This window comes from Gorilla gorilla, chromosome 11 (genome assembly GCF_029281585.2).
Source record: "Gorilla gorilla gorilla isolate KB3781 chromosome 11, NHGRI_mGorGor1-v2.1_pri, whole genome shotgun sequence".
Classification (NCBI taxonomy): Eukaryota; Metazoa; Chordata; class Mammalia; order Primates; family Hominidae; genus Gorilla; species Gorilla gorilla.
In genome coordinates, this window is record NC_073235.2 from 67,747,628 (window position 1) to 67,768,578 (window position 20,951).

General features: G+C 37.8%; 1 protein-coding gene and 1 pseudogene across 2 annotated transcripts in view; both read left to right on the plus strand.

Annotated features, from left to right (window-relative positions):
• Positions 1-20,951, plus strand: part of SCN2A (sodium voltage-gated channel alpha subunit 2) — a 152,466-nt gene that overhangs the window by 30,405 nt on the left and 101,110 nt on the right. The gene's annotated exons all lie outside the window — the stretch shown is intronic.
• Positions 15,233-17,346, plus strand: LOC129532106 (microtubule-associated protein RP/EB family member 1-like; annotated as a pseudogene).

Consider the following 20,951-nt stretch of genomic DNA (forward strand, 5'->3'; position numbering starts at 1 on the left):
CTGAATTTTTCAATCCCAATTCTTCTCTTCTGTTCTTTTTCAGCAGCATCTTACACAGGGCTTTATGGAAAAGACTGAGGTGCTGTGGTGAATTTAATCTTCTCTGTTGTTTACTTTAATCTCTTCATCCAGTTACTCTGACTTTTCTCCATGCTTAATGTTATCCCTCTTGATTTCACAGCTTAACAATTTCTTCTTTGTTCTTGACCCCATCCTAGTCTTATTTCAAAAGTCCCCTCAAGCAAGTTTATTTTCACATTCTTAATTTCTCATTCTTAATAACTCCTTTTTTATGCCTTCAAGCAAGTATGGCTCTCTCTCATACTGAAAAATGTGCTCTTCCGTTCTATTTTGCTACTGTTTTTATTCACTTAACAGTAAATTTCAAACAAGTTTTGTGCACCTAATTCTTTCATTTCTTTACAACCCACCCATTGCTTATCCATTCTTACAGCTGTACTAGAATTGTAATTTAAATATGTATCATATCAGTTTTTTTGTAACATTGATAATTTATAATATTTAACATATTTTGTAATAGAGTTTTCTTCTTAATATTTTACTTTCCTTTTAAAAAGCCTCAGCAAGTTGCCGTTGACTTTCGGCATTGTATTTGATACCTCTGGACTCTGGCTACTATTGCCCTTTCTGTATAAAATCTGTAAGTTGACCAAGGCAAGAACCTCCACCCCAGTCCAACTAATTTTCTCATTTGCTATTGTCCCAACCTGCTTTGCTTTCTCCTATAGGTCAGAGTCAGGTCCTGCTTGGGTTTGGGCCTTTGCTCATAATTTTCCCTTGCAATTGAAATATTCTCTCACTCCAGGCCAGCCTTTAAAGCCTAATATAAGTACCACCACATCCACGAAGCCTCTGCACATCAACTTCAGATCTCAATGCTGTTAACCTTTTATAAACAAAAAGCAATATAGAATAAATCCTTTTTGGGAGCAGGAGTCAAAATACTAGTTGCAGTCTTGCATCTATCGCTTATTTGCTTGTCCAGTGACGTAGCCTGATTAAAAACTCAATTTCTTTATCTAAAAGATGAGGATGTTTATACCTCCCTGATCTACCTTCTAAGAGTGTTGTACGTGATAAGTAAAATACTGTGCATAAAAACATTTGTAAAAATTTTAAAAATCTGTTCAAGCTTGTCATTGTTACCACAGATAAATCGGGTACTACCTTGCTGTCTTGGATTGCTTTTGTATGTTGTTCTCTTATGTTGTTACTGGACTCGGTGTTATTACTTAAATTTCTCTGTATTTATTTTGACAACCTAATTAGGTTTTGAATTCTTTGGAAGCAGAGAGTATGAATGGTATTATGAGCAAAGACCCAGAAGGAGCCACCTCCTAATTATTTTGGAGAGAATTATCTAAGAGGCATAATTGGACTTGTGCTTCCCATTAAAGTATGATTCATATCAGAGAAGCTTACAGTCTTATTGCTGGCCACATGGAGATAGTACATAGGAGATACTCGATAGGAATTCTGTCAACTGAAAGAGAGTCAGCAAGACAATGTAAACATGGTTAACGTGTCTCAGCTTACCCAGCCTGGCTTGGTGTAACCAATATAGACTATGGAAAATAGGAAGTAGAAAAAAGGTAGTGGAGATTGGGCTCATGCCATTTTCTTTAATTGAAATACAATTTCCATAAAATAAAATACAGATATTTTTAAGTGCATATTACTTTGAGTTTTGACAAATGTATTCCCCTGTCTGGCAACTGCTCCAATTAAGATGTAGAATATTTCTATCACCCCAGTACCCTTTTCCTGTCAATCCCTCCTTCTCCCAGAGACAACCACTGTTCCAATTTCTATCACTATAGCTTAGTTTTACCAGCTCAAAAACTTCACATAAGTAGAATCATAAAGCATGTTACTTTTTTTCCTGGCTTTTGTCACTTAACACTTTTTTTTTTTAAGATTTAACCATTTTGTTGCATATGTAAGTATATCATAACTTTTTGTTGTTGAGTAGCACTGTCCTATATAAGTATGTTATAATAATGTTTCATTTACCTATTGATGAGCATTTGAGTTGTTCCTAAGTTTTAACTATTATAAAAAAGTTTACTATGAACATTCTTGCATAGGTCTTTTTGTGGGTGTATATTTTCACTACTCTTAAGATTGTCAGACTGGATAAAGAGCAAAGTTCAGTGGTATGCTGTTTTCAACACATATTTTAAATATAACACAGACAGGTTGAAAGTAAAAAAATCAGTAAAAGATACAGCATGAAAACACTAAGCAAAAGAAAGCTGATAAGGCTATATGAATATCAAAAAAGTGGATTTTAAGACAAAGGATAGTAACACAGATAAAAATGGTCATTTTATTGGGAAAAAAAGGCCAATTTGTAACAAGGCATGACAATCTTAAAAGGGTATAACAAAGTAGAATTTCAAAATCCAAGAAGAAAAAAATGGCAGAATAAAGTAAAAAGCAGAGAAATCCACAATAATTGTTAGAGATTTAATCAATTTTATCCCAGTAGTTGCTAGAACAAGAAGACAAAAAATCAATGATATAGACAACTTGAATAACATTATCAGGGATCAAACCTGCAGACCTAACTGACATTTATAGAATATTATACCCAACAACTTCAGAATATACATTCTTTTCAAATACACATGGAACATTCCACAGGTGGTGTTATGCTAGGCCATAAAATTAGTCACACTTCATTTCAAAGAGTATTTGACTACAATGGAATTAAATTAGAAATCAATTACAATTAGATATATAGAAAAGGCCCCTTTTTACAAAATTAAGCAACAGACTTCTAAATAATCAATCCATGGATCAAAGAGGGAAATCACACACACACACACACACACACACACACACAAATACAATGCGCTATACGGAGTGATAATTAGAATACAACATGTTAGGAATCTCTGTGTTCATGCCTTTAACCATTTCATATTATTTCATAATAATCAAGAACTTATTAATCAAATTAGCATTTAATTATCTTCAGATGAAATGAGAAAGAGGGTGGGCAAAATGTAGACTGAAGGCTGAGAATTATAGGAATTATGGTCACAATCAGCCAGTGTTTTAACTCTACTGCAATTGTAACAAAGTCATTGGATCTTGGTTCAACCAATGGGAATAGATCCTTTCAAAATGCCAATAAATAAAATGCTAAATAAACATTTTGGCAATTTTCTCTTGATAAATCTCTTATAGCAATGTGCATAATGCTTCCATTTTCATCCAATGAAGTACTAGTGAAAATAGTCTAGATAGTGTTAATATTGATAGAAATTATAACTAAGGAATAAGTTAGATGGTGATTAAAGAGTTGAATAAGCACTCAAAGAAAGTTGTGAAATCTCTGTTCTGAGATATGTGACAAAACCATCTGTCTCTGATTTTAGTTTAATCCTTAATGAATATAAGAAGCCTGACTAAATGATCTCTTGGGAGGCCCCCTTCCAAACACAAAACCCATTATTTTAATTTGCATTGGTTATAGTGCCAACACAAAGAAAAAACACACTCAAGATCTTTTTTGTAAAGTAGGGATTTAATTCTAAATCTTAGTCATATCTTACAATTTATAAATTCTTTAATGTTGAAAAATATTTTCTTTATAGAACTAAAACCATTCTCTCTCTCTCCCTCCCTCCCTCTCTCTCTTTCTCCCTGCCTGTTTCTTTATGAGAACCCAAAATAAAATGTAGTTTATAATTTGTGATTATGATTTGAACTTTTCAAAAAATGTATGAGTCATTTCTTGCCCTTTGATAATTTCCAAATGGTGATGCTTTGCTTTTGCTTTTAGAGATCAGTCTTTGCTTTTAATTATTTCCATATATTTTGGTTGGGAGTGAGAAAAATCAACGGAAAATGTCACTTATGAGTGTCAGCCTGGTAATGAATATATAGAATGCAAATGGTCACTTTATTGGGGGGAGACGGTAAGTTTTCCTGAGCCTTTTGCCCTTTTTTCTTCTCCAGCCTGCTGTTTTTTCTGTTTTCATTTGTAGATTAAACTGGTGCAGCAATATGGTGGGGTAGAAATCACATGAATCTGACATATGTGGGCTCCTGTATCTGTGCACATGGATAGAGATGCTGGTCAAAATCCAACCATCTTATGAGTTCCAGACATACTTTTAAAATTCACATGCATGAAGCTATACAAAATATTTTAAAATACAGAATCCAAAATAAAATTTCTCTTTGTATAAAATACTCCTTCTCAATTCATTCCTGTAGGCAAAATTTGATATTTAATAATATTAAGAAAAAGAAGAAAATGAATTTGAAATATTTTATTGCTTTACAACACAAAAAAAATGGTTTACTTACTCCCAATAATCTGAATTTCTTCCAATAGTATATTTATGGATTTAACCAGGAGAGGGATTATCCTTATTCTAAGTAGAGGAGAAAAAATTTAAAAAAGAAAAAAAAGAAAGTAAGGAAAAACTCCAGTGGTCAAGAGATTGAGTGAACCGAGGAGCAGAGTGGTTATTTGTTCTCTGTAATGTATTAGGAATGACTGGAAGTAATGGAATGTGCTAGTGAATATAGCTACCCCTATATTGAATAGAAAAATACATTACCAAAACACTTTTCACACACGAAAACAAACAAAAGAACATTTTGTACAAATACCTGATGTGTAGCTATATCATTTAGTTGCTACTATTGCCTAGTTTAAAAATTGTACCCTGGTTAAAAACAGAATCCCTTTTCTAATCTGTTAAGGTTTCAACAAATATTTCCAGGCATTAAGGACAGGCAATATTTTGCCTTGTCCACTTCTCTGACGTCTAGCTGTTTCTAGTTGCTAAATTTGGCTGCTGTACTTTTCATATCCGTAAAGCTGTTCTTGGGTCCACCCTGCAGGCAGCCATCCAGGTTTGGATTTTTCCGGGCAGCCCGGGCTTGGCTATCCTGCTTTCATCATCCTCCTTCTGTTCTCAAGCCAAGGACATAGAATGGCAGAGAGCTCCCCTTTATTTCTGGTATGATTGTTGCTTCTCCGGGTCTGGCTTGGGCTCTGATCTTGACATTTATGTCACAGGTGTCACTGGTGAAACTGCTGTGAAACCAGATGGCAGGCCTAACTGAGGTTGGCAGCAACTGCTGTTGTCCCCAGTGTCACTGCTACCTGCTCTACTTTCTTATTCCTGTTGATGTTCTACTGCCTTGTTTTATTGCATTCGTTCAGTGTTACCTTCCAACAGGCCTTTTCAAATGTGAACACCATTCCATAACTCTTCTGATGCATTAATTCCCCATGGAACCCATTCAGCTAGGGAGGCTCATGACTTGGCTAGATTCTCCACTTTCCTTCAGGGCTTTTGTTAAACCTCATTTCTTCAGCAAGCCTCTCCATGACCACCCTATTTAAAATTGCAATACATCCTTCTCCTCCCCAACCCTGATTATTTTTTCTCTCTTTTTCATAAGTTTTCTTTTCCTGGAGCAATTAGTACTACATGTCAGAATCTATATTTGCCTTACTTGGGCATTATCTGTATCCCTCCACTGGGTTACCTAGAATATAAGCTCCACAAGGGCAAGGTTTTGTCTGTTTGGTTCATTACTGTATCCCAAGCATCTGGAAGAAGACTGGCCCTTAGTAGACATTTCAAAATTTTTGTTAAATGATTAGCTGGATTGTAAATACTGAAAGATTAGGTTTATTGTTTATGATTTGGTTTCATTCATTGTGCTTAGTACAGTGCTATATGTAAGAGCTTTAAAGACAGAGAAAAGAGCATTAGTAGTATCTGTTATGTATACTGGATATTTTACTTAAATTATACCCTTTTTTTTTTTTCCAAGACAGAGTCTTGCTCTGTTGCCCAGGCTGGAGTGCAGTGGTGTGATCTCGGCTCACTGCAACCTCCGCCTCCTGGGTTGAAGCAATTCTCCTGCCTCAGCCTCCCAAGTAGCTGGGATTACAGGCACCCGCCACCACGCCTGGCTAATTTTTATATTTTTAGTAGAGACAGGTTTTCACCATGTTGGCCAGGCTAGTCTTGAACTCCTAACCTCATAATCTGCCCTCCTCGGCCTCCCAAAGTGCTGGGATGGCAGGCATGAGCCACTGCACCCAGCCAAGTTATACTCTTTAATCCTCACAATAATCTAGGTATTTTGACCAAAGAACCACAGCTAGAAAGTAGGAGAGTAAGATGTAAACCAGTTTTGTCTGGCTCTAAAATTACTGCCTTTTTTTGTTTGTTTGTTTTGCTCAGAAGAATTGGTCATGCCAAATAGTAATAAGAGTTCTTCAAAATGAATGATGTTTCATAATAAGGTGTAGCTAGAAACAGTTTGCCAAAAATACTTAGAAAAAAAAAGATTTGTGAATTAGCTCCCTAAAAATACAAACACAGCAATTCCAAAAGAAGGAATTCCAAAGTTATTGGGCCATAGTACTTTTGTGTTAAGTGCCTGGCCCTCCAAGGTAACGAATTTTAATTTAAAAAAAATGTCTGGACACATATTTTGACATGTTTTGCTGAAAATATATTTATAATATGAGCCCAACAAAGACAAATAGATTCATTCTTGGTGCTAAAAAGTGACAAGAAAACTTCTACGCCATTGCTCTCGAATGCTTTCTTCATTGTAGTCCAAGAAACTGTGATTAGTTGTATTTTAAAAGTAAGCCAGATTTCACTGGTAAGGTCTTTCCTTACTTCATCTTATCCCTTGACACCTTTTGATTTGGTTGTACAAATGCAGGTTAGGCCCCATTATTAATTCAGTACCACATATTTATGAAGACCCCACATGATGCAATCAGCACTAGAGACTGGAAGTTTTTCATCAAGCCCAGTAAGCCCACAGTAAAAAGGAATCAGTCTCAATCATTCATCAGGAAGCTAACATGTTCTGTGACCACCTTCTGGGTGTTGAGTTATCTCTAATCCAGAGTTTATGTCAATGATCTTAAAAATTAGTTCAATTCTGGTTGGGCGCGGTGGCTCATGCCTATAATCCCAGTACTTTGGAAGGCTGAGGTGGGCGGATCATGAGGTCAGGAGATGGAGACCATCCTGGCTAACATGGTGAAACCCCATCTCTACTAAAAATACAAAAAATTAGACAGGTGTCGACAGAGCAAGACTCCGTCTCAAAAAAAAAATTAGTTTAATTCTTTCTTCACTTTTTCTTACTTAGTAAAAGATAATGTAATGCCTGGTGTTTTTTTAAGGCAATCATAGAATCTGGAGGTTGAAAATATTTGGGGAATTATACATTCTAATTATTCAGACAGGCATCCTTACTGCAGTATCTGCTAGTAATTGAGGATTATTTCATATTTAAAAATACTCATATTTTTATGCAAATATCAGAATTTGAACATTGTTACTTATAATTGTTAAAAAGTAAATTGAGAAACAATAAAATGTTAAAGAGCTTATTTGAGCAAATGGTAATTCTTGAATCAGCTCCAAACCAAAAGTGGTTCTGAGGCCACTTGAGAGAACTCAAAGAGAAAGCTTTTATAGGGAGAATGTAGAAATAAAGCAAAGGAAATATTTAATTGGTTGCAATTATATAGTTGCCTTATTTGGTCTATCTTGCTGAAAAGTTCCTACTTGTATTACTACATGAGTTGGCAGCTTCTGATTGGTTAGCCTTAAGTTTCATTTCTCTTTAGGCATTTATAAGAAATAGTTCAAGTTGAGTTTTGCATATGTTTGCAAATCAAGCAAAGTTTAGGTTACTTCTGAGGGCCACTTGGATTTGTCTGCTCAGAACTTCTTCAAGCCTGGTCTGTTTTAATTTACTTCAACATATTTTATCAACATTTTGCTTTCTATAACATTCATAGTAACCTTAGATCTGCCCTCTAGAATCGACAGAGGCTATTTCACCCCCAGCCTCTTTTCAACATGAGAGTTTGCTCAATGCCGCTTCTATTTGAAATCTTCTGTTATTCAGCTCTTTTAATGAATATCTACTTTCTGCAAGGCATTGCTTTATGTACTGCAAGAGTTACAAAGAGGAGTACATCATAATCTTACTTGAAGGCAATTACTTAAATAGAAAAAATGGTGTGTGAAAAACAAATGTTCTTAAGCTTGAAAAAGTGAAAGGGTGTACCCAGCTGGAAGGATGTGAAAGTGTGCATGGAAAATGTATTTGAGATTTAAACTGCTATTGTCTTCTGGGTTGAATTGGTGTCATGAACTTCAGGTAGTGAAAATAGCTTAAACAATACCCCTGAAGTGGAAACACAGAGATTAGTGTGAAAATTTAGAAGACCGTGAGCACATTATATTTTGTGTGTACCATAAGACACTGGTAGAGTATATTAGTCCATTTTCGTGCTGCCATAAAGAACTGCCTGAGACTGGGAAATTTATAAAGGAAAGAGGTTTAATTGATTCTAAGTTTGGCATGACTGGGGAGGCATCAGGAAACTTACTATCATGGCAAAAGGCAAAGAGGAGGCAAGGCACCTTTTTCTCGAGGCGGCAGGAAGAAGTGCTGAGCAAAGAGGGGAGAGCCCCTTATAAAACCATCAGATTTTGTAAGAACTCACTCATTATCACAAGAACAGCACTGGGAAAACCACCCCTATGGTTCAATTACCTCCACCTAGTCTCTCCCTTGACACTCGGGGATTATGGAGATTACGATTTAAGATGAGATTTGGGTGGGGACACAAAGCCTAATCCTATCATGGGGGTTGGTAAGAGGGAAGACTAGAAAGGAAAGCTGGACTAGGCAAGGTGGCTCATGGCCGTAATCCCAGCAGTTTGTGAGGCCAAGGCAGGGGGATTACTTGAGCCAGGAGACCAGCGCTGGCAACATAGCAAAACCCCATCTCTACAAAATGTTAGAAAATTTGACAAGTATGGTGGTGTGCACTACAGTCCCAGCTACTTAGGAGGCTGAGATGGGAGGATCTCTTGAGCCTGGCAGGTCAAGGTTGCAGTGAGTCTTCATCACAACACTGCACTCCAGCATAGGCAACAGAGCAGAACCTTGTGAAAAAGAGAGAACGAGAAAAGAAAAAGAAAGAAGTCAAGAAAGAAAGGCAGGCAGGCAGGAAGGAAGGAAGGAAGGAAGGAAGGAAGGAAGGAGGGAAGGAAGCATTCTTTACATGCCAGGAAGAGGAATCTTAGTGATGAGAAAACTGAGGCTCTGAGAGTTTGAGCCTCACTCAAGGTCACTGAGTTGCTAAATGGCAGAACTGGATTTCAATCCCAATAATTTGATTCAAAACCCATACTCTTTCCCATATACCACATTATCTAGGAGGTGTCCCAAGAGTTCTGAAGGGGGAGTTAGCTTCCATTTCAGGAGATGAAGAGAGTCTTCTTAGACCAAATGGTATTTGAGATAATTTTGATACGTTTATGTTGAATTCATTGGTTGAGATAGGGAAGACAATTCATTTCAAATGGAAGAAACTGAGCAAAGGTACAAAGGGGAGGAAGTGGAGAGATTGGGAACAGAAAATAATTAATCTTTGGTTGAACATCATCAAAAAGGTATAAAGGATGGAAATGAAAGCTAAGATCAGAGCACAAAAGGATAACATATTTGGACTTTTAATTGGACTTAAATGATAAAGTTTTTAGACAGATTATTATTATAACTACAGCCAAGTTTTTAAAAATATTATATTAGTAATTATATATAAAATAGATGGATGAGAAACAAACAGAAGAATGGAGATTATCTGTTTACAGTAACCCAGTTAATTATAATAAAATATTGAATCTGCATGTTGGCAATGGAATGAGAAGGGAAGAGATAGATATGTAATTTCAGAAGCACAATTCACAGAACTTGATAGAGATTAGTGGAAGGAGGAGGGAGATAGATGACATTAATTCTGTGATATGGTTTGCCTGTGTCCCACCAAAATCTCATTTTGAATTCCCACGTGTTCTGAGAGGGACCCAGTGGGAGGTAACTGAATCATGTGGGCAGGTGTCTCCCGTGCTGTTCTTGTGATAGTGAATAAGTCTCATAAGATCCGATGGTTTTATGAGAGGGAGTTTCCCCGCACAAGCCCTTTTCCTTTGCCTGCCACCATTCACGAAATATGTGACTTGCTCCTTCTTGCCTTCTGCCATGATTGTGAGGCCTCCCCAGCCAACAGGTGGAACTGTAAGTCCACTAAACCTCTTTCTTTTTTAAATTGCCCGGTCTCAGGTATGTCTTTATCAGCAGCGTGAAAACAGACTAATACATTCTGTAAATTTGAATGCAGGAGATAGAACCTTTAAAAGCAATGGTAATTTGTCTTGCAAGGCCTATGTTTATCTCTACTATGTACTCAGACTGTTGTAGAGCCTGGACCGTAGAAGGTATGCAATACAATTATTTATCTATGTACTCAATCCCTACTCTGTGCCAGGGATTGTCCTAAGCACTAGCGTTAGAGTAAAAAGAAAAGAAAAAACTCTTGTTCTCATTAGTAAAATAAACATCACTTTGCTTCACCCAAACTAGATCACCTCAGTCCCTTTTATTGTTATCTCTGTGTCGCTCTCCTGGCAGGTGAGTGTTTCTGCTTTTAAGAATCTGTACCTGTGTCTTGCTTTAGAGAACTGTCTTCAGATTATCTGAGTCATTTTTTCCACTTCAGCACCAAGTCTGAAGTGCCGGGGAGTTTACGTGTCCCCACCCATATCCTTAGCGAAGACTGACTATTGCAGTCTTATGAAAGTACAGATCCCTTGCTTCATATAGGGACAAACTCAAATACATAATTTGTACTCCAAAGTTGTCCTGTGGGATCATAATAAAGCCACTTCTGTAGGGCTTTGTTGGGAATTACACCTTAGATTGGCTCCTTCCCCATCCAGACCTGCAGCTTTACCCACTCCTTTCCTGATTGATCCTAGGAGTACTTCCTTAACTAATCACTTTCCCATTAAGCCACATCTCAGTGTCTGTCTCTGGGGAACCTGACCTAAGACATGTAGTTTACATTGCAATGTACAGAGACAAATAATAAACAATATAAATAATTATTAATAAGTTTCATACTAGGCCAGGCATGTTGGCTCATGCCTTTAATCCCAGCCAGTTGGGAGGCCAAGGCAGGAGAATTGCTTAAAGCCAGGAGTTCAAGGCCAGCCTGGCCAACATAGCAAGACCCTCATCTCTACAAATAAAATAAATTAGCCAGGCAGGGTGGCATGTGCCTGTAGTTCTGGCTACTTGGAATGCTGAGGTGGGAGGATCACTGGAGCCCAGGAGGTCGAGGCTGCAGTGAGCTTTGCCACTACACACTAGTCTGGGCAACAGAGCAAGACCCTATCTCTACAAAAATAGATATTATATTAGGGGAAGTTGAAGTTATAGAGGGAAATAAGGAAGGAGATGTGGTTAGAGTGTGTGAAAGTGTGTGTGTGTGTTCAGTTGTAGGGGATGGTGTTCAATTTTATATAGCATGGTTGGGGAAGGCATCACTGGGAAGGTCCTATTTGAGCAAAGACTAGTAGGTGCTAAGGGAATGAGCCATGCAAATTTCTGGGAGGAAAGCATTTCAAGCAGAGATGAAAGCAAGTGCAAAGCCATGAGCTGGGAGTGTCTGGAGTGCTTGGCGAGAAGTAGCCATGTGAGAAAGTACAGGGCAGGAGACAACATGAGAGAAGGAAGTGAGGGGGGTGGGCAGACCTTGCAGGCCAACACAAGCCATGGCTCATACTTTGACTTTTCCTCTGAGTAAATAGAGAGTCACTAGAGTTCTGAGCAGAATAGTGACTCGACTGTTTTTGCGTTTCAAAGGAATCTGGCTACTACATTGAGAATAAACTGAAGGAGGCCAAAAATTAAGCATGGAGACCAATTTAGACATTATTACCAGGGCTGGCTTCGTGGGCAGCCACACAAGGCTCCATGTTAAGAAGGGCCCCACACATGGAGCCTAATGCTCTGCAGTCACCATCTTGATAATTTTAATAATTTGTGTTTGAATTTAGGTTTTGTAAGTGAAAGTCATGGGACAGTGGAGCATGTTCTGGATGCTCAGTGTCTGGTACTTCCTGCTGTGGACAGGTTCAACACTACCTGCACCCCTGCTCCCTGCCCAGGCCACTCAGTGCCCCCTTCTTCACCTTTTTCCAGCAACTATTGCCACCCTCCAACAGGGAGAATGCTGGGCTGCTGGTGGGAAGATGTCTGTGTTCTGCTGCCCTTAAGCCTGTCGGGGATTCAGTCACAAGCTCAGGTCAAGTTGCAGTTAGGAATGCACCTCAGGCTGGAAGTGCCAAGGCAGGTGAGAGACTCAGTGGGAGAGAGCTTCTCACCCACCTCTAATCCAGGCATGTCAGGTGCAAAGTTCCAATGCTTTGGGGGGTTGACCTTCCACCAGTTTGGGTGGCAGGCTCACAGGAAGGGTAGATTGACTTCTCTGACCCCAGTTGAGGGCAGGTTGCTTCAGTCCAGCAACTGATGGGAAGGGGAATTTGGCAGTGGGGGATGGGGGCAGACATTATCTTCTGCTCTGAATCAGGGACACTTATATGGCTCTGTGTTTGCCCTGCAAGTATTTCCCTGCTCCAATGAGTACAACATTAAATAGCAAATAAAAGCCATCAGATCAGTAGACAGTTTGCATAAATAAGAAAAAAGCTATGTTGCATAATCTTTTAATGGCCCCTTTTTCCTGCTACTTAAACAAGTATCTTCCTCTTTTTTTTAGAGACAGGTCTTGCTATGTTGCTCAGGCCAGTCTCCAACTCCTAGCCTCAAGGAATCTTCCAGTTTCAGCCTCTGGAGTAGCTAGGATTATAGGTGCAAGGCACCACTCGCAGCTGGGGCCTCAACATTATCAGTTTTGCACTGTACTTCATAAATTACTGGCCCTAGCAATTGCAGTAATCTAAGTGAATGATGGTGGCAACTTGAACCAGTGTGCTAATGGTAGAGGAGGTGAGAAATGATTGGATCCAAGATATATTTTGAATATAGAACAAAAAGTTCACTAGAGGTTATGACATAGTGTATGAGAGAGAGAGAAAGGAATCAAGGATGGCTGTAAGGTTTTTTACCTGAGGAACTTGACATTATTTGCTGAATACGTAAATGATGTGTCCTGTTATGTATCTGTTCATGAAACACATTGATGGTAATGAAGATGCAGTGGCAGAAGCAAATCATAGAGATATTCCCTAGAGGTAGAAATATTAAGACTTGGTGACAAAGATCATAAATTAAAGGAAAGGGAGTGAAACAACTAAGTCAGGAAAAATACTTCTAACTTAGGAAAAAAGAAGAAAAATGAAGCAAATGGAAATATTTAACAAATGGCATAAATTTCTAAGGAAGATAAGTTCAATTTTGGAAATGTTCACCTGAGGATCCAAGAACCTACAGCCCAGGAGACCTTAGCTATAGGTTGTTGGGAATATGTGATAGGATCCTGAATGAGCACTCAGGACTAGGGATCTATGTTGAGGGCATCATATAAGTGTAAGCTGGAGTCACAAGAATGGTTAACTCATCAATAAATGAATATGAGGAGAGATGTATACAGTATTGCAGAAGAGAGTTCCTTGTAAATGTGTAAGCTCATCCTCCATGCCTGGGATAAGAGTACATTCATTATGGTGCATGTGAAGGTATTGAGAAAACAACTTCCGCTTTCTGGCAGAGGTTAAGCTAGTCCCATAATAGCAATAGCAAGATTATAAGGGGAAACTATGTTATTTGTACTGGGTCACAAATTTGTCTAATAGCAGTGGACCTGTGGGATTCTATAAACATCTTAGGTATAGAAAGGGATCCAGTGACTTTTAGAAAATCAGACTTATATCATATTTCCCTTCTTAACTTGTAGCTCAGTGGAGCATTTCTTACCCTGGGGGAGAAATGGAACATGGACTATATTTAGTATTTGAAATCAGACACATGTGAATTTAAACTCTGGCTCAGTGTGGCAATGGCAAGTTATTCAACATCCATATACCCTGAGCACTCCCACATTTGAAAAGTGACAACAATACTACTTTCTTCACAAATAATGCAAGGATCAATGAGATAACAAATCAAGAAGCCAGTAGTGTGCCACAATTTAGGTAGTGTTGACATTACATGAAGAAATGAACCCATGGTCTCCTATGCTCTCCTTCACTCCTCTCTAGTTCTCTCTCTCTCTCTCTCTCTCTCTCTTTCTCTCTCTCTCTCTGTGTCTGTTTCTCTCTCTCTCTCATACACACAGGCATGCATACATACACTTTGGAATGTAGCTATTTCTTGAGCATTGTTTTATTATTATTTTATTTATTTATTTATTTATTTATTGAGACAGAGTCTCGCTCTGTCGCCCAGGTTGGAGTGCAGTGGCGCGATCTCGGCTCACTGCAAGCTCCGCCTCCTGGGTTCATGCTATTCTCCTGCCTCAGCCTCCCTAGTAGCTGGGACTACAGGTACCCGCCACCACGCCTGGCTAATTGTTTGTATTTTTAGTAGAGACGGGGTTTCACCATGTTAGCAGGATGGTCTCAATCTCCTGACCTCGTGATCTGCCCACCTCGGCCTCCCAAAGTGCTGGGTTTACAGGCGTGAGCCACTGCGCCCAGCCTGTTATTATTATTATTTCAAAGACCTTCTGATCCTGGCTCTACCTGCTCGTTCATGGGGAAGATGCCCAGACATTCAGATCTACTGTTCCACTGAGGAGTTTAGAGGCTGCTTTTTCTCCCCCATAAAAGAGAACGGGGACTGACGGAAAAATTTTAGGTAGAAGTCTTTGACGAAAAGGAGAAATGAGGAAAACTGAGCTGGAAATATTCAGGTATATCAAACAAGTGGAAATACCTCACCCTCATAAAGAGAACCATATCCTGGGAAATTTTCTTTCTTACCTGATTATTAAAATCCAGAATTGGAATTCTGTGATTCCAGTATAATCCATCCATCAAAACCAAACTACTATGTAATCAGATTAGAGGTGGCCTTCCTGCTGATGAGCCATTTAGAGACGGTTGAATGAGTTCTTGGAAGTCTGCTAACATGCACTTAACACATCTGAAGATTTTAAAACGTTGCAGCAATGTATTGCCAGTCTACCTACAGTAAAATAAAAATGCTTCCATTAAAATATAGGTATATTTCTTTAATATAGTTAACTTATTTTTCCTAGGAAAGTTAGATGTAAAGTGATTATCTATACACTGAATCATATTTCCCAGAGATCATCATAGTAAGATTGGTATGCATTTCTGTTAAAGAAAAGCAAAATGCGTCTTAGGACATAACAATCATTTAATGGAATATCTAAAGAATGTTGGTCAAGCATTTTGAACAAGATGAAGATGGAACCAGGGCTGGGTGTGGGCAGTAGACTGTTCCACCAGGAGCCAAAGATGACAGTGAATATGCACTTGACATCAGTCACCAATGACAACCTAATTCTGCGTGACATACTGGCCTGGATCAATGAGTCTCCTGAAGTTGAATTTGACAAAGATGGAATAATTGTGCTCAGGGGCTGCTTATTGTCGCTTTATGGTCATCCTGTTCCCTGGCTCCATTGCCTTGAAGAAGGTGAAATTCCATGAATACATCCATAACTTCAAAATACTACAAGCAGTATTTTTAAGAGGGTGGGTGATGACAAAGTAATTTCTGTGGACAATTAGGAAAAGGAAAGTTTCAGGACAATTTTGAATTCATTCAGTACTTTAAGAAGTTTTTTGATGCAAACTGCAATGAAAAAGACTATAACCCTGTGGCTGCCGGACAAGGTCAAGAAACTGAAGTGGCTCCCTCTATTGTTGCTCCAGTTCTGAATAAACTGAAGTAACCTCTCAGCTCTAGCAATCCAGCTCCACATAGGACCATTTCCACAAATAACTGCAGCTTCTAAGGCTGGCCCCAGGGTGGTATTAAAAAATCCTGGTGTGAGCAGTAGGAGTGCTGCAGGGTCAAATTGATGCTAGCAGGTCACTGTACTGAAACTTGCCATTGAAGCCTTGGAGAAAGAGATTTCTACTTCAGAAAGCTAAGGAACAATGAATTGATTTGCCAGCAGAACGAGGGGCACAATGACCCTGTATTGCAGAGGACTGTAGACATTCTCTATGCCACAGATGAAGACTTCGTGATATCCGATGAAAGGGGCCCACAGGAGGAACAAGAAGAGTTTTAACAACCCGAACCAGGAGAGCCTTATCCGAATTCTGCACTCCAAATCTTGTGCTTAACTGTTAAATACTCCCTTTTATTATTCTTAGAAGACTCACTAGTTTCTTTTTATGAGCATGAAGTACCTCTTTTTAAAGTGCATTTTGCAGAGTTTCACTCTTTTTTTGGTGAGTTTGAGTTAGGAGTTTTACTGTGCAGCAGAGCAACATTAACATCTGGTTAGTTCACCTGGGAAACAAAGAGGCTGACCATGGGGCTCACCATGTGCATTCAGGTAACATTGATTGCTGGAGAAGGTGTTTGGTAATATGCCGAGGTGGAGACCTTGGTACAGAAATGTGAAGACTGAATTGAACTTTAACCTAATGTGAAATCTTGGTGGATAATTTTGTAATAAGTTAATGCCTAAAGAATATTTAAAATATGCTTCCATATTCAAAATATCAAATGTAACACATCAGAACATCTTATGTGTTTGACATTGTATGTTGGAAGGAAGGGCCAGACATCAGAACCTTTGGAACCTGGTGTCATCACAGGCCTTACAGGGCTGCTTGCAACCTCACAGGCCTAGACTTTGGCCCCAAAGGAAAGTTCTAAAGGTTGCTCTGTAAATCCATTTGGTGTCATTGACCAACTGCATCCCGGCTAAAAAGCAAGAGGCATTGTTGCCTGGATGAACACAGGGTGTGTTTCAGCCCTGAGATTTTTGTGTTGAAGAGCTCTATTTTCATTGAGGATTTCTCTGGAAATTTTTCCAATTATCTCTGAAATTTCTATGTATTACGCTTTTTTGGGAAATGAGGTGTGTCCAATTCTTTCATCTAACAACGCTTTTGGGGATTTGCTCACATCTCTGAGATTTGAATGGAGGTTGTTTCCCATTTTACCATCCTTTAGTTTTACATTTAACATGTCACCAGTGGTGAATCCATAGAGGTCTGCAGCAAACTTGATCCTTGCCTCGTTGGAGGAAAGAATTTGGCTGAGGGGAAGAAGTAGGTTTAAGGCAGAGGGAGAGACCGAGGCAAGTTTTAGAGTAGGAGTAAGAGTTTATTAAAAAGTTTTAGAGCAGGAACAAAAGGAAGTAAAGTATACTTGGGAAAAGGCCAAGCAGGCAACTTGAGAGGTCCAAGTGCCCTGTTTGGCCCTTGACTTGAAGTTTTATACATTGGCCTGGTTATGGCCTGGTTACGGCGTTTGCATTTCTCTTCCCTTTATTTTCTTTTGGAGCAGGCTATACACATGTGCAGTGATCTGCCAGCACTCGGGAGGGGCAATATGTGCAGTGTGTTTACTGAAGTTGTGTGCATGCTCACTTGAGGCAATTTTCCTTTACCAGTAGAGTGTTCCTGAGAAGGTCATATACCAGTTAAACTCTGCCATTTTGCCTCTTAATGTGCATGCTTGAGCTCACTCACCCAATTCCTGAGAACTTATCAGGAAGCCTCTGATCACCAGGTTCAGGTGTTTTTTTTTAAGCCATTAGGGGACTGTCTTTACCTAGTGCTGGCTAAGACCAATTATTATTTTAGACAGTTTAGTAACCACCTGACCATCATCTGATGGTTGCCTGACATTACTGAGGGAGGGGCTCTCTACTGCCTTGCTCATGTCTGCCTAACTACCTACTCTAACATTGCTTCTCTTCTCTGCTCCCCTTGCCCACTGGGGACATCTCTTTGGGTTCTTAAAGTTTGCAGCTTGGAGTTGGAAGTGCAGCAGGCAGGTGGGCACACTGCAAATTCTTTGTGGACCTCTGGCAAAGGGAGTAATCAGGGAAGGCTCTGGTTACCTCTGCAAAGCTGAGATGTTTTTGGTATCTGCTGTCCACAGCTCTCCAGTTCTCTGAATGCTTTATCAGTACACTAATCTCTTAAGAGATAAAATTTATTAGTGTGTTACTAAATGTTCATTTTCTTTTACAGAAAATACAGTACCATGTCTGAATTATTAATATTTAAAATGTGTTATTCCTTAACTCTCCCTCATTTGATTTGTGCACAACCTATTCCATCCTTTTGTTTGGCAGAAGTTTGCAAAATATGTGTCACTCACTGAGATTGTTCAGCCCCTGATGCATTTGTATTGATTTGTGTCTGGTGATAGCTTGTCCTAAAATGTGTGTAAAAAGTAAACATTTTATAACAAAATTGTTGTTTAATGGATGCTTTGTGTGGAATTCAGAGAAAAATCCAGATTCAGTGATTAACAATGCCAAAAAATGCAAGTAAATAGCCATTGTTCAAATGACAGTGGTGCTGTTTCTCTTTTGTGGTTTTTTAGACTTTTGTTACCTAAAATTCTGCTTTATTAGCAACTCATTTTCCACCTGGTGTTTCTTGACAGGCTTTTTTTTTTTTCTATTTGAAGTAGTTTCTAAATAATTTTTTTTTATTTCAAGAAAGAGAAAAAAGAATATTGCTCAATGCACCTAATATAAAAATAAACTATAAAAAATAAGTTAGTTTCATATTGGAACTAAACCTAGCATTAAAAAAAAACAGCTTTTCTCACCAGTAAACACTGAACTTGAGTTCTTCATATTCTACTATTCTCTGTTTCTACTCTACAGCAGAAAAACACGTAAGTCTGGTTGTTCAGAACTGTCTCCCCATTATGGAAATTGTTAGTTACAGAAATGGGCTAGTGGATTCAGGTTAAAAAGAGAAGGATACATATACGTGTGTGTGTGTGTGTGTGTGTACATATGTGTGTGTATGTGCATATATACAAATATATATCACAGCAAGTAATAATCAAAAAGTTGATAAGAAAATAGACTTGAACCTATGAAATAAGAAAGCTAGAATATCTGAAAAATAAATATTCAAATAATATTTAGCAAATCTTTTATTGGTTTATGTTTACATTACTGTAATGTACCAAAGAACCCAAAAAACTACAATTGTAGAACAGAACTTAAAAGGCCCCTTCCAGAAAAAAAAAGACTTTCCTTAGTGTTTTCAGCTTTCTTAATGCTTGGGCACAAAATTTTCTAAGTCTTTGCGCACTTATCCACAACCACTAATTACAATATAAACTAATATAAAATTATGTCCTCATCTATGAAATTTAATATGCCATTTTCTTAGTATAAATTTATTTCTAGAGCATGTATTATTAATGTGGATCTTTGTAGAAAAAAATTGTGGTACAATGTTTATTACTACATACCCTTATTTTTTTAAATTGTCTTATCTTTCATATAACTTTTTGCTGATGTCATCATGTGTAATAACATGATTTTTTAAAATTTTAATTTAGAAAAAGTATATTCCTCTTGTATAAATGAGAAAACTAAAGGAAAGAGTATCGAAAGGAAAACATTATAGAAATATCAGCATTTAGAATCCCAATTCTTAACATTTTTTATTTTCTGACTACTTCAAATAATATCGTTTGCCTTTCTCATTATTCATGGGTCTTCCAAATATAGTGTCTGGCCTTAAAAGTTGTAACACAAAATCTTCTGTCTGAAATGTAGTACAACTGAATGAAATTTAAAACCTTCACGTAATATATGTCATATAGAACTCTCATAAAATATCAGTATGATGTGATAACAAAGGTCAGAACAAATGGAAGAAAAACTAACGTATGATTTCTGAAAACCTTATCCTGGGAAATGAGAAACAGACTATAATTCTTTACTTAAATCTACATTACGCAAAAGTATCTTTGATGTGAAAAAATACTCAGTGTTGTTCATTCGATGTTTTATATGTTTTGGTAAAACATTTTGTGTTCACCCTTTTAAGTATTCCAAGACACACTCACTGGCTAGAATCAATGGGAGAGAAAGAGGTGACTCTATAACTAATATAATGTTAAGGAAACTGCACATATCTTGGTATGTTTCTGATAGTGCATAATTCCAGAAAATGTCTTAAGCATTGCGTAATTGTTAGAAACATGAAATCTGCAGCCAGCAAGCATGAGTTCCACATCTGACTCTACTCTTTCCAGTTGTGAGAACTTATTTGTATTTTAAACTACCGAATTTCAGGATGCCTCTGTTTATTCCTGTTTATTTTTTAGATTGACAGTAGTTGTACATATTCATGGGGTACATAGTGATATTTCAATACATATAACATATACTGATCAGATCAGGGTTATTAGCACACCCATCATCTCAAACATTTAGCATTTCTTTGTATTGGGAACATTCAATATCCTCCTCCTACCTATATGAAGTTCTATAATATTGTTAAGTATAGTCATCCTACAGTGGTATAGAAGCTATAACTTATTTCTCCTGTCTAGCTGTAATTTTGTATCCTTTAACAAATCTCTCCCTATCCTCCCCAGCCTCTAGTATCCTTTGTTCCATTTTTTACTTCTTCCTCATGTTTTAAAGGGAAATGATTACAGTATCTATTTCATTAGGTTGCTATAAGGAATAAATGGTTTCATAGCTCTTAAAATAGTGCTTGACAAAAGTAGGTACTATGTGTAGATTTTTATTTAAAAAAGTAGATACTATGTGTTATTATTATGACTAATCTTCTCCCAAAAATATGTTTGGTAAACCATTTCATAAATTTGTTTATTCTTAATTTATTTTGAATTAGAATCATTTGTATAACAAGTTGGTATATTGCTGAGCACATCTGTAAAGTAAGACCTGAATATGGATTTGATAATTGAAGTTGACACTCATCATAGAGATTTATGAAATATTGTGCGCTTGATTGCAGTAGGACAACTTACTATGGGGAAGGAATCTTATAAGTATCTTGCCTGGACAGTATACATGGAAGTTGGTACACATGGAAGATATACCATATGTATATATCCCGATATTGATAATGTCACTTTCCAAA